Genomic DNA, 14638 nt, shown 5'->3' with positions numbered 1-14638 from the left:
CTTACCTTTGTGCTTGTAGCCTGTGAGCACAGCTGTTGCCCCACATTTTTTGTCTCCTGTCTGCCCATCTCAGGGCAAACGTCATGGGCTACAGCCACAGCGGCTCCCTCGTGGGAGTCGGCTGGGATCCTCTTAGCACCAGGCCTATTCAGTAATCATATGTTTCCTCAGAAGCTCCAGTCACTGCACACCACCCTGTTTTAGATGCCAGTCTCAGGACTGTGCTTGCAGGCTACCAGTGGTGTTGCTGACATCGTCTATCCATCTCCCACCAGGGCAAGCAGCACAGTGCAGCCATGACAGCTCCATGCTGGGAAATAGACAGCGGGCCTAGGGCCAGCCTTATTTAGTAATGACCTATTTCTGTGGGAGCTCCAGGCAGCTGCACATCTACCTGTCATCAGTGTCAGCCACCTCATGGCTCATCAGGCACGACCTTTTTCCCTGCAGCCTTCTGCTGAGACGCAGAGGAAAAGGGTATAGTCCTCTGTTGCTCCAGCTTTTATTCCAATGTCATGAATATGCCTTTTAAAAGCATCTTCCCATAGACCTGAATTTTCTCTCCTTAATTGTTCCAGAGCTTTTGTGGGCTCTGCAGACTCCTTTCCTACCATGAGTCACCCTTCAGAGTCTTCATGCCTCTTTTAGACTCCTCAGAGTTCCATGGCAAGTGCTAGCAGCCACTGCTGTTGCTATTTTCCCTTTCAATGTTTTTTAATTATAGGCATTGAGTACTTGCCCTTTAGAACAGCCGATTGTGTCCCACAAGTGCGGGTATATTGTATATGCGTTTCATTTTCATTGAATTCTATAAAGTCTGATTTTTAAAATTTCTATCTTGACCCTGTTCTGGTTCAGCAGAGACATTCAGTTTGCGTGTGTTTGTGGGATTTCAGTTGTTTTTGTTCTTGCTTTATCCAGTTTTAACGTGTGGTGGTCAGAAAAGATGCAGGGTGTTATTTTGATTTTCTTGTATCTGTTGAGACTTGTTTTGGAGAAAGGCACAGAGAAAAAGGTATTGTGTGTGTGTGTGTGTGTGTGTGTGTGTGTGTGTGTGTGTTTGTGTGTGTGTGTTTGTGTGTGTGTTCCTGTGTGTGTTTGTGTGTGTGTGTGTGTGTGTGTGTGTGTGTGTGTTTGGGTGAAATGCTCTGTAAATATCTATTAGATTTATAACCTTAGTTAGCTCCAGCATTTCTCTATTTGGCTTTTGCCTGGATGACCTGTCTATTGATAAGAGTGGAGTATTGATTTATCCCATTATTGGTATGTGAGGATCAATATGTGATTTAGGGTGGCATATATTTCTTTTATAAACTTGGGTGCCCTTGTGTTTGGGCACACATGTTAAGAAGTGAAATGTCCTCTGAGTGGATTTCCCCTTTGATAACGATGATGTCTTGTCTCCTCTCTTCTGATTAGTTTGGTTTGAAGTCTGTTTTGTCAGATATTAAAATGGCTACCCAGCTTTTTTCTCAGATCCATTTTCTTGAGATATATTTTTCCAATCCTTTACCTTGTGGTGATATCTCTTTTGATGTTGAGATTTGTTTCTTGTATGCAGCATATGTGGATCGTCGTGGTCTGAATGAAAATAGTCCCCTAGGTCCATAGTGAGTGGCACCATTAGGAGGTGTAACCTTTTTGGAGTAGATGTGATGTTGCTGGAGGAGGTGAGTCACCGGGGGTAGGCTTTGAGGTTTCTGATGATCAAGTCAGGCCCAGGTCTCTTCCTGCTGCCTGAGAATCAGGATGTGGAACTCTCACCTACTTCTCCAGCACCGTGTCTGTCTGTATGCCACAATGCTTTTTTTCAATTGTAATAATGGACATAATATCTGGATCTTAAATCAGCCCCAATTACATGTTTCCCTTTATAAGAGTTGCACGGTCATAGTGTCTCTTTATAGCAATAAATCCCTAAGACAAGGATGGATCCTGCTTTTGCATCCACTCTGTTATCCTGTGTCTTTTTATTAAGAAAATTGGATCATTGATATTGAGTGTTGTTTCCATTCTTTTCACTTTGCTGATCTGGGATTATTTATTTCCTGTTTTCTTGAATGTATTTTAAACTCTTTAGGTTTGAATTCACCTTGTAATACGTTCTGTAGGGCAGAACTTGTAGATAGATACTGCTTAAAATTTTTTTTATCATGAAATGTCTTCTTTCTTCATGTACAATAATTGAAAGTTTTGCCGGGTATACTAGTCTGGGCTTGTATCTGTGGTCTCCTACAATCCACAGTACATCTCTCTAAGGCCTTCTGGCTTTTAGAGTCTCCACTGAAAAGTGTAATTCTAATAGGTCCTCCTTGGTCTTTTTCCCATGCTACTTTTAATATTCTTTCTTCATTTTCTATGTTTAGTGTTTTTATTATTTGTGCTGAGGAAATGTTCTTTCCTGGTCCAATCTATTTAGTGTTCTGTATGCTTCTTGTACCTTTATAGGCACTTCTGATTTAGGGCAGAGAAATTTTCTTCTATGATTTTATTGAAAATATTTTCTGGGCATTTGACCTCGCTTTTTTTCTTCCTCTATTCCCATTATTCTTATAAATTTAACTTTTTCTTTGACCAATGTGTTTGTTCTTCTATGGCATCTTTAGTGCCTGAGTTTCTCTCTTGAATCTCTTATATTCTGTCAGTGAAGTTTGCTTTTGTGGTTCCTTTTCAAGATCCTAAAGTTTTTATTTTCAGATTTCTTTCAGTTTGATTTTCTTTGTTGTTTCTATTTCTACTCTCTAGTCTTGAATACTTTTTATTAATTTTTTTGCATTGTTTGATTGTGTTGCCACAAATGTTCTACTGCAGGACTAGGGATAAGACTAAGCATTGGACTTGGAGGAATGGAGGGAGAGGTGAAAATCTGCAGGCAACCTATTTGCTTCCTTGGTCAGTATGTCGTGTGGGTTCCCAGGGAGTTAAGGATTGGGATAAAACAAGTAATGGGGGGAGGGGTGTTATGAAGAGAAGATATGTGGGATCCACTGTAGTTGAGGGTAAAGAGGCAGCATGAAATGTTCTGTTGAAGAGCAGGGGATGAGACTGGTGGATCTGATTTTGTTGTAGTTGGACTAACTACTTCTCTAGCTGGAGAGGCCTGTGAGTTAGCACAATGTGCCTGCTGAAATAGAGGACTGGAGTAAAGCAAGAAGCTGTGAGTTGGTAGGAGGATAAGACCTGGGTAGTCCACTGAAATTGGAGGAGCTGAGGGAAAGGTGATGTGGGCATAGCTTACCTGTTCTCCTGACCAGAACTTTCCAGGGGTTTGCAGACGCTGCCCACTTCCGTGTCCACGTGCACTGCTACAAGAGTGAATTTGTGTGTCGAGTTTTCCTGTGTGTCAATCGCCACTTCTCTTACAGTTCTTAGCAGAAAGGTGCACTGGTATAACAAAGCTCCTGCTCGTGTAAAAGAACTGCAATTCTCACTGTGTTTTTATCAAACGAAGTTTGCTTAGGGGCACACACACTGCTGTTCGGATGCAAGAGTGGTAGGAGAAAAACCATACAGTTTGTTGGCAATGGGATACAGTTTTCTCTATAGTAGACAAACAATGTTTTATGCAAACAACAACAACAACAACCACTGTGTCACTGTGGGCTCTAAAGTTATAGATTCATCTGGTGTGCTTCTAATTACTGTCTTGTTCTTAACCTTGACACTAACGTTAATCCTAAGCAAGACCTTAACCGTAAAGTCCTTGTGCAGTATTACACTAATGAAGCCACGAGACTTGCTTTCCTGTAAAAAAAAAAATCACCACTTCTTTTATGTTACTTGGCTGTGTATGCATTGGTTCAATATGCCACTGTGCTGTGTTTGAATCATTTGCAAGAGTGTTTTCTAAAATTGAGAGTGTGCTGTTAAGATTAGAGCTTTTTTTTTTCTTTGCACAGGTTTCCTACTGTTTTCTTGTTCTTAACCCAAACCCTAACCCTCAGGTCTTTGTGCAGTGCTGTAGTAATAAACTTGTGTGATTTGTTTTCTTGAAAAACAATCACAACTGTTCTTATAGGACTTCTCCGCCAAGCGCATTGCTATTGGAAAACTACAAATGTTTTCACTCTGTACTTTGCTAATCTGCTTTCCTTAGGAATGTGAGCACTTCTGATCTAGCAACTACTGGTTTGAACTAATAGAGATTTCTTTCTCATTGTGAATTGGTATTTGATTTCTGATCTGTTCTTTTGCTGAGTTGAGTGCCAAAGACTGCGATATGAACTGCCTCAGCTACAGATATCTGTGTTGTGGTCTCCTCCACTCTTACTCCAGCAGTGACTGGGGCACTGCTACAACAATGAACTCATAGCTCTGCTTTGTCTATCAGTCATCACGTCTTTTAAGGTACTTTGGTGGGACGTGCATAGGAATAAGAAAGGTTTTGCCGTTGTAATAATAGCACTTTCATTGTGGCTTTAAAAAACCTGCATTACTTAGGGACATATGCACTGCAGTGCTGGTGTAAGCAACTCCAGAGTTGTGTCCATATCACTGTAAATTTTTATTTTACTTTTCCGTGCCATAGAAATACAATAGTTTTTATTATTTTTTTTTTAACAAGGGTGTCATTGTGGTGTGTTTAAGTCACTTCTTCAAGTACTTTTTAAAAACATAGCAGAGTGGGCTGCTAAAGTTACAGATTCTTTGTTCTGCTCTCTATTGGTTGATATTGGTTGTAGGTGCCACAGTAGAGATATAAGCTCACCAAGATGCTAAGCCTTCATTTTCCAAAAAAGCAGAGGGGGTTCAGCCTTCTTGGAAAAAACAGGCTAACTCCGACTTGCTTACTCAAGTTACTTTTATTCAATCATTACCCAAAATTAATCGGGGATGGGAGAGTTTCCAACTATCAAAGTTATCTTGTCCTTGCTGCCTGACAGGGGAGACATCCCACACAAATCTCAGTCCCCTCTGACCGTGGTTAGCCATAATCAAAAGTAAGAACCCCAAGTTTGCCAAGAGTGTCTAGGACCAAGGTTTGTGCAGCTGCAGGCTTTCATGTAGTACTAAATTCAGACTTTCCAGGGAGCCATTTCTTCAAGGTTCAAACAGTCTCAAAACAAACCCACAGTCTCTACTGATTAACCCAAACACATCAAGGGCTTTGCACACATTTCACTTACAGCCAGACACAAACGCTTCACTTTACACATCAGTGCATCATTCCCCTTCTGTTTTAAGCAGAAATTGTTAGGGATAACAATTACGTTGGAGATTGTGAAGTTGTACAGTAAACGTGGCCTTTTGTCCATCTAGTTGTCTAACAGTTTTGTGTAAACAAATCAGCACACGTTTCAAAGCCAGTAAAGTAATCACAACAAGGAGAATTATAAAAATCACAAGAGCAAGAAACTTATCAAAATGATTTATGGTATCAAATGAAGCTACAGCATCTGCAAGACATTTTATAACATCCATACCTGTTACATCAGACAGCTTCTTTCAAAATGATTTTATAATGTTTTACTGCAAACCATAAATCATTTGAGAAGAATTGGGATGACACAACAAATGCATTTGAACTTTTTTCCAATCATATTTGTTGTCATTGAGTCTTAAGGAAATAATATAATAAAAAGTAATATCCAATCACATTTCAATGTCATTTGTCCTCTGAATAGTTCTAACTGATCTTCAATGAGTGTTACATCTTGTTTCAATTCAGCTATTTCATTAACATTTTCCTATCTATCTTATTTTGTTGAGTGCAAAGTTCTTGAGAATGCATATGCCAGTCTTTTCAAACTCAGCAGTTTGCACTCCTTTGTGAAGAAGAACTCCAGCTGTGGTAGCATTAGCAGTTAGTGCAATGATTTCCAGAAGCACAGCAGCAACAATTATCAGACCTACCTTCCATCCAGTTCTTAATATTCTTTGCATAAAACTTCTGCATTAACATTATCACAGGTGAGTCTTTCCATGGTCTTGACAATCTCACTGGTATCTAGACTTCTGGTGCTGTTCTAACAATATATAAACTTTCAGAAGTACTATCTAAAGACATACTAGTGTTGACAGGAATGGAGAGTACAGTGTGTACAAGCGATGCTATAAGTATTAGGGTGCGATTTCACAGGTCCTTTTGGCAACAGATAAAGTAACAGCACACAAGCCATAAACATGTGACTTTGATCTAAATTAAAGGACAAATAAAGTTGATCCATATATTAAAGTTCAACTCTCCAGTCCATACTTCAAGTGGGTGAAAAGCACTTACCAATCTCCACAAATTAGTCTGAATAGAATCACCAAATTGTTATAGAGGACCTGGCAGTCCAACGCCATGCCACTCAATAGAGTCTCTTAAAGCAGAGACAACTTCCATAGTTTTATTTGAATTGGACCATTGCCATTTCAATCCTGAGTGAGAATATAGTCCTTGATGAAAGCCATAAGAAGTCATAATCAATGATTTCTCCTTGGTAGATATTAATAAGCACCCAAGGATTTTTACCCATACATTACTGCCGATGTATCCAATCAGATTCCTTGTGAGTAATCCAAAATTGCAAGATGGTAAATTTATGGAATTTGTAGCATTAATTTTTTGTCCCTCCAAATGCACAAAGTATAAGAAATTTTCTATAAGAATTCTGGGTAGTACTATGACTAATTCTAGGAACCAAATGTGAGAAGTTATACTTAAACAATGAATTCCATTACACATACAAATAGAAATTCCTTTTATTCCCATAATACAGCATAATTCACAATTTTCTTATCTTCTTTTGCAGGCTGAACAGGTCCACAATAGTAAAAAGGACCAGGTAGAAAATTCATTAGCCACCATAGGAATATCCATGTCTCCTCAATTTACTCCTTTGTTAACTGGAGGATTAAGAATACAAGCCCAATACATATAATTTGTCACAATTACCTATACAGTCACCAACGACGGCATGGCAAGAAACAAGGCTATAGTGTTCAGAGGTTTCCCAGAGAGTCTCAAACCATTGTTCATCAGCCAATTTCATAAAGCTGTCCCATGTATAAGGATCAGCTGTCTGCTTCAAAATCTTTCTTCGTTGTTTTGTTTTGTTTTATTTTTTGTTTTCGTAGTCCCACATACATGGACATCAATGAATCCCCCCATTATCAATAATTACAAAAGTCACACCAACATGGCAGCTAGTCAAGCTACTTCTATGATTCATCCTCACACTTTGGTTCCTGTTTCCTCAAAATCATTGGTTCCCCATAAATCTTATCTTTCTGCTCACACTCCTACTTTTCTTCTGCCCAAATGACTGCCACACATTCACCACTGACTACCCTAAATTCATCAATTTTCTAGACATCCTCAGACATCAGACACCCTAAAAAATTCTATACTCCCAAATACAAAACATACCTAAACCCAAGCCATCTCCTTTTTCCCTCTCCTTTCTTCTTCTGCCTCTCCCTTTCTCTTCTCTCTCTCTCTTACACACAAACACACACACACACACACACACACACACACACACACACACACACACACACGCACGCACCCCACACACAGTCGCATGGCTAAAACCTCACTTGCATGGAGGTCATCCAACAAGCTCTCTCCTAAACTCCACTGAGACCTACCTTTTGAAAGCTATGCTATCTTTGTCAGTAGTTAAGGCTCTCTTGCTCTTGTCAAATTTTAGTTTTGATGGAATCCACAATTTTTCTTCTTCTGTAGAAGAAAAAACATAACCTCAATCCCATGATAACCTTCCCTGATTTCCATTCTGGTGTTAAGACAGCCTTGGAATAAACAGGATGATTTAACTCAGCAGTTTTCTTTTTATAATCTAATGCCTCTCAGAAGCTGTTGCTCTTATTTCATTAGCATTTACATTTTTTAAAAATTAAAGTTAATAAGGTAGGATATGTTCTACTAGCTGGGCTGCCTTGTCTGGACTCAGTGGGAGAGGAAGTCCCTAGCCTTGCAGAGACTTGAAGTACCAGGGAGCAGGAGATACCAGGGGGCCCTCATCTGCTCAGAGGAGAAGTGAAAAGGGGTGAGGGGAGGACTGTGAGAGGGCAAGACTGGGAGGAGGCAGTGAGTGGGAAGTAAAGTGAATATGTTAAAAATAAAAATTAAAAACAAAAATAAAGTTAATAAGGCATTGTTCAATCTACCTCTAGGGGTCCATTTCCTTGCCTCTTATTTTAAAAGCATCTCTTTTAATATATAATTAGGTCTTTTCACAATTGCTTGTCCTATAGGATTATGAAAACATTTGTTATATGTTGTGAGTTATATTGTATAAAATATTTTCACTTTAGTAGAAACAGAAGCATGTGTATTATCAGTTTTAATTTGTAATGATATCCTCATAATAGCCATTATTTCTAATAAATGTATAACTACAGAATCTGCTCTTTCAGAGTTTAAGGTAGTTGCCCATTGAAACTCTGAATAAGTATCAATAGTATGATGTATATATCTTGGTTTTTCAAATTCTGTTAAATGAAATACAATCGTTTGCCAAATTTCATTTGCTTGTTCACCTTTAGAATTACTGCCTGAGGTAAAGAAATTTGACTATATAAAGAACAATTAGGACAATTCTTTATAATTTCTTTAGCTTGTTGTCATGTCGCTGAGAATTTTTTCTTTAAATCTTTACTATTAATGTGATGTGTTTCATGAAATTTTGATGCTTCTTACACATTTCCTCTTAATAATTGATCTATGTCATTATTACCTTGTGTCACTGGTCTCTCAGTCCAGTATCAAAGTGAGTATGAATCATAGACAATGGATAATATCTGTTTCTAACTACCTGTTGCAGTTGCATAAATAATAAGGTTATTTCTGGGTTATCAAGAACAAGCTTAGGCTTCTACATGTAACACAACTTTTTTTTTTGCATGTTTAGAATCAGTAATTATATTGAGAACTTCAGGAAAACCTAATAATACCATAAAATTTGCATACAATTCTGAATTTTGAACAGAATTGGGACTCTGAACAACTTTACTTGTGTTTCCTAATTTATTTGCATCAGTGTAAAATGTTAAGCTCCAAGTGTTGGGGTAGAAATCTTGGCTCATGTCTGGACAGACCACACCAAGCCAACATGGTTCCACATGGAGAGGTTTAATGAAGGAAGAGTAGAAGAGGAGAGGAATAAAGGCCGGCCATGATCACATGGGGAGAAGGGGGAAGGGGAATGGGGAGAAAAGTGACAAAAGGGAAGAGGGCAGCAGAGAAGAGAAGAGCAAGAGAGCAAGGAGGGGGCAAGCAGTCCCCTTTATAGTCAGGCATGCCATGGGGGCGGAGCTTAGGATACTAACAACAAGGACTGGTGATTATGTTACTAACCATGGGAGAATCCATCCTCTGTCTGTCTGTCTGTCTGTCTGTCTGTCTGTCTGTCTGTCTGTCTGTCTCTTCCTCCCTCCCTCTCTCTCTCTTATATATAAATTGTAGTCTTTTGCTTTTAGTATCTTTATTGTTAGTTTCTCCCAAGTAATTACTGCAAGTTTTCTGTCGGTTATCACCAATCATACATAATTCTATAATTTGAGCCTTTGTATATGGGACTACAATCTCTGCTGTTTCAATTCCTGTTAACTGACAAAGTCTTCTCCTGCCCTTTATAATTAATTTAGAAACCTTTTCTATATAGGTTTTAAACTTTTTGTCTATTTATGTGCTAAAAATTTAGTCCTTGGAGCTTAACATTTTACACTGATGCAAATAGATTAGTAATGGCAGGTTATAAATTAGGAAACATAAGTAAAATAGTTCAAAGTCCCAATTCTGTTCAAAAATCAGAATTGTATGCAATTCTTATGGTATTATTAGATTTTCTAATATTCTCTAAAATATTATCTTTTCTGCAAAATTATTCCATTATGAGACGAAATGGAGAGTAAAATAAAGTACAGCCAAGTTTAGGGTCTAATCTGTCCACGTGGGCATCTCATATTCTCTGCGTAATTCCTTTTCTGCTTCAGCTCTTAATTTCTCTGCATTGTTTACACTTAACTCACTTTGCAGGGTTCGAATCAAATTACTTAACTCTTGAGTAATTAATCTAACAGGGGTATAACCAGTTAATATTTCCCAATGATTTTTGAAAATCATTAATAGTTTGTAATTTATCTCTTCTGATCTGTTTTATTGCTGATTTTTTTTGTGGGCTCAGTTTAAATCCTAAGTAGTTTATAGAATTTTCTTTCTGTATTTTTTTCAGGTGCAATATGTAAGGTAAACGTCTTTCTGGTTTCATTATTCATGTTTTCTAAGGTTTCTGAAATAGAATCAGGCAATAAAATAATATAATAATAGTAAATAATGCCCTGGGCAAATAGTTCACAAATTATTTTAAATGATTGTTTCACAAAATATTGACATAATATTAAGACCAATTGACATTCCTTGAAGAACAACCTTCCACCATTGTCTTTATGCAGATTTGCATTTTCACATGTTGGCACAATAAAAGTAAACTTTTCTTTGTCTTGTTTTTATAAGGAAACAGTGAAAAAAACTTTAAACAAATAACTATAATAGGCTAATCTCTGGGTGGATGGAAGGTAAAGGAATTCCAAGTTGCAAAGAATTGCATAGGCCGAATTACTCTATTTATGGTTCTTAAATCTGTTAACACTCTCCATTGTCCCAATTTCTTTTTTTATCATAAAAACAGGAGAATTGTAACTGTTCTTGCACCAGATGCTCAAATGACTGTATTTTTTTCTTTTGTTAATACTGCTCTCTATACACAGGCTTAGTGGTTAGCCGTTTTAAAGGCAAGGCTGTTGGCATGTTATTAGCAACGGCCTCTAGTCTAACTTTGGAAAGCCAAACCCCGCTTTGTTCTGTTTATTGACAGCCTATATTACCTGTAACCATCCTTGATAATTTTTACAATAACATTTTCAGGAATGTAATGTATTTTAACATCATTTTATGAGCTGTTTCTGAAATGAATAAATATTAATTCGTTCCCTATAGGTTTCCCCATAGGTTTATGGTTATGTCAGCCACATACAGTTTTAACTTCCCTGCCTGGCCTTCTGGCCTTGTACATTTAATCCAATCAACACTGCTTCACATGAGATAGTTTGTCAATACCTATAAACTGAGTGGAGATGTCTTGCAAAGGCCAAATTTGATTCCAAGATTCTTCACAAATTATAGACACATCAGCCCTAGTGTCCACTAAACCTTCAATTTCAATATCATTCACCATTAACCTTAATTTTGGTCTTTCATTATTAATAATAGTTTGCCAAACACTTTCCTCCCAATACTTCCAAATCCTCTTGCCCTATATATTGAAGCAGCTTTACCTTTATGAAATGGGAGTAATAATAATTGAGCAATCCCATCACTTGGCTATAATTGTATGGCTTTCTTAGCATAAGCCATGATTTAGCTTCACATTGATAATCTTCGTCTATTAATCCTGAATGTACAATAAACCCGTGAGCTGTGACGCTACATCTTCCCAGATGACCCCCTACTGGTTCTGTAGGAATCAGACCTTACACACCCATAGCTATTTTAGAACACATACTCTGTGGAGACAGTGTAAGATGTTTACCCACGGCTAAGTGAAGAGCAGCGCTCTCTCAAGTAGCATGCATTAAATCTCTCACGCCGAGTTTACATTCCCTGGCTTCTTGGTGAACTACTCCATTACTGACAGGATGATGTTGGCTTGTGCTGCTTGCTCCTGGGCTCAAAGCTAGGTCTCTTGTCTGGCATCCTGCTGGTAAAACATTGCCTTGGACATCTCTTACTGATTGGCCGTCATTAGCCCGATGGTCTGGCTTTTCCACATCTATTCCAAATTCTTGGTGGTGTATTTTGATTATTTTTGAAAGAAGGCATTTTCTTTGGTAAACAAATTTCTCTATTCTTTTTTCCAAAATGTCCAAACTTCCCAAAGTTAAAGCATCATGTTTTCTGAGAGTTAAGACCTTTACTAAGGCTTGTCAAGTTAAGGTGCATTGTACGCACCAGATACAATATCATCAGCAGCTTTAATCCGTTGATCTAGATAGGCAATTTGAATTTTTAATGGTATTTATTTGCATGTTCTAAAGCCAAAGATTCAAGTAGCACCATCCTCGTATCTGCTTTTGTTCTTTGCACTGCTGAAGTTAAACTTTGCAATAAGTCAGTGTAAGCTTTCCCAGGACTTTGGGTAATTTTACTAAAAGATGTAGACATTTTTCCTGGTTCCTCAACTCCATCCCATGCCCTGAAAGCCACAAGAACCATTGTGCTATAGTGGCATCAACCAAGTTGTACCTGCCTATGCCAGTCAGCAAATTGACCTTCACTTAAAATCACGATCTTATCATACTTATTCCTTTAGCCTGATTATCTTGTTCCTGGCCATTGATTCCTCTCTCCACTATGTAAACCGTTGTAATTGAGGACCAGCTTCTAATATAGCTGTCATTAAATCCTTCCACTCTTGCGGTATAATTCTATTCTGCATAGCCCGACTGTTTATTTCCTGTCTCACATAGGGTAAATTCATTGCTTCATTTAATCACCTCAGGCCCGTCCTAGCTATAGGTTTCCAATCAATCTGAACGTAGCCTTGAGGGTGTTGATTATCTGCTCGAATGTGCTGCATTGTTACTGAAAACACCTGAGGAGGCATTAAAAATTTTAGGACCCAGGCAATAATTCCTCTATGCCGTCACAAGGTGGCGGCCAAGATCTATGATTAAACACTTCTCTTTTTTATTTATTTATTTATTTATTTATTTTTTTATTTTTATTAACTTGAGTATTTCTTATATACATTTCAAGTGTTATTCCCTTTCCCGGTTTCAGGGCAAAATCCCCCTCCCCCCTCCCCTTCCTTATGGGTGCTCCCCTCCCAACCCTCCCCCCATTGCCGCCCTCCCCCCATAGTCTAGTTCACTGGGGGATCAGTCTTAGCAGGACCCAGGGCTTCCCCTTCCACAGGTGCTCTTACTAGGATATTCATTGCTACCTATGGGGTCAGAGTCCAGGGTCAGTCCATATATAGTCTTTAGGTAGTGGCTTAGTCCCTGGAAGCTCTGGTTGCTTGACATTGTTGTACTTTTGGGGTCTCGAGCCCCTTCAAGCTCTTCCAGTTCTTTCTCTGATTCCTTCAACGGGGGACCTATTCTCAGCTCATTGGTTTGCTGCTGGCATTCGCCTCTGTATTTGCTGTATTCTGGCTGTGTCTCTCAGGAGCGATCTACATCCGGCTCCTGTCGGTCTGCACTTCTTTGCTTCATCCATCTTGTCCAATTGGGTGGCTGTATATGTATGGGCCACCTGTGGGGCAGGCTCTGAATGGGTGTTCCTTCAGTCTCTGTTTTAATCTTTGCCTCTCCCTTCCCAGCCAAGGGTATTCTTTTTCCTCATTTAAAGAAGGAGTGAAGCATTCACATTTTGATCATCCGTCTTGAGTTTCGTTTGTTCTAGGGATCTAGGGTAATTCAAGCATTTGGGCTAATAGCCACTTATCAATGAGTGCATACCATGTATGTCTTTCTGTGATTGGGTTAGCTCACTCAGGATGATATTTTCCAGTTCCAACCATTTGCCTACGAATTTCATAGACTCGTTGTTTTTGATAGCTGAGTAATATTCCATTGTGTAGATGTACCACATTTTCTGTATCCATTCCTCTGTTGAAGGGCATCTGGGTTCTTTCCATTTTCTGGCTATTATAAATAAGGCTGCGATGAACATAGTGGAGCACGTGTCTCTTTTATATGTTGAGGCATCTTTTGGGTATATGCCCAAGAGAGGTATAGCTGGATCCTCAGGCAGTTAAATGTCCAATTTTCTGAGGAACCTCCAGACTGATTTCCAGAATGGTTTTACCAGTCTGCAATCCCACCAACAATGGAGGAGTGTTCCTCTTTCTCCACATCCTCGCCAGCATCTGCTGTCACCTGAGTTTTTGATCTTAGCCATTCTCACTGGTGTGAGGTGAAATCTCAGGGTTGTTTTGATTTGCATTTCCCTTATGACTAAAGATGTTGAACATTTCTTTAGGTGTTTCTCAGCCATTCGGCATTCCTCAGCTGTGAATTCTTTGTTTAGCTCTGAACCCCATTTTTTAATAGGGTTATTTGTTTCCCTGCGGTCTAACTTCTTGAGTTCTTTGTATATTTTGGATATAAGGCCTCTATCTGTTGTAGGATTGGTAAAGATCTTTTCCCAATCTGTTGGTTGCCGTTTTGTCCTAACCACAGTGTCCTTTGCCTTACAGAAGCTTTGCAGTTTTATGAGATCCCATTTGTCGATTCTTGATCTTAGAGCATAAGCCATTGGTGTTTTGTTCAGGAAATTTTTTCCAGTGCCCATGTGTTCCAGATGCTTCCCTAGTTTTTCTTCTATTAGTTTGAGTGTGTCTGGTTTGATGTGGAGGTCCTTGATCCACTTGGACTTAAGATTTGTACAGGGTGATAAGCATGGATCGATCTGCATTCTTCTACATGTTGCCCTCCAGTTGAACCAGCACCATTTGCTGAAAATGCTATCTTTTTTCCATTGGATGGTTTTGGCTCCTTTGTCAAAAATCAAGTGACCATAGGTGTGTGGGTTCATTTCTGGGTCTTCAATTCTATTCCATTGGTCTATCTGTCTGTCTCTGTACCAATACCATGCAGTTTTTATCACTATTGCTCTGTAATACTGCTT

The sequence above is a fragment of the Rattus norvegicus genome, chromosome 2 (assembly GCF_021556685.1).
Source record: "Rattus norvegicus strain SHRSP/BbbUtx chromosome 2, alternate assembly SHRSP_T2T, whole genome shotgun sequence".
In the NCBI taxonomy this organism is placed as follows: Eukaryota; Metazoa; Chordata; class Mammalia; order Rodentia; family Muridae; genus Rattus; species Rattus norvegicus.
The sequence above is the reverse complement of the archived record's forward strand: the minus strand, read 5'-3'. Positions refer to the sequence as shown.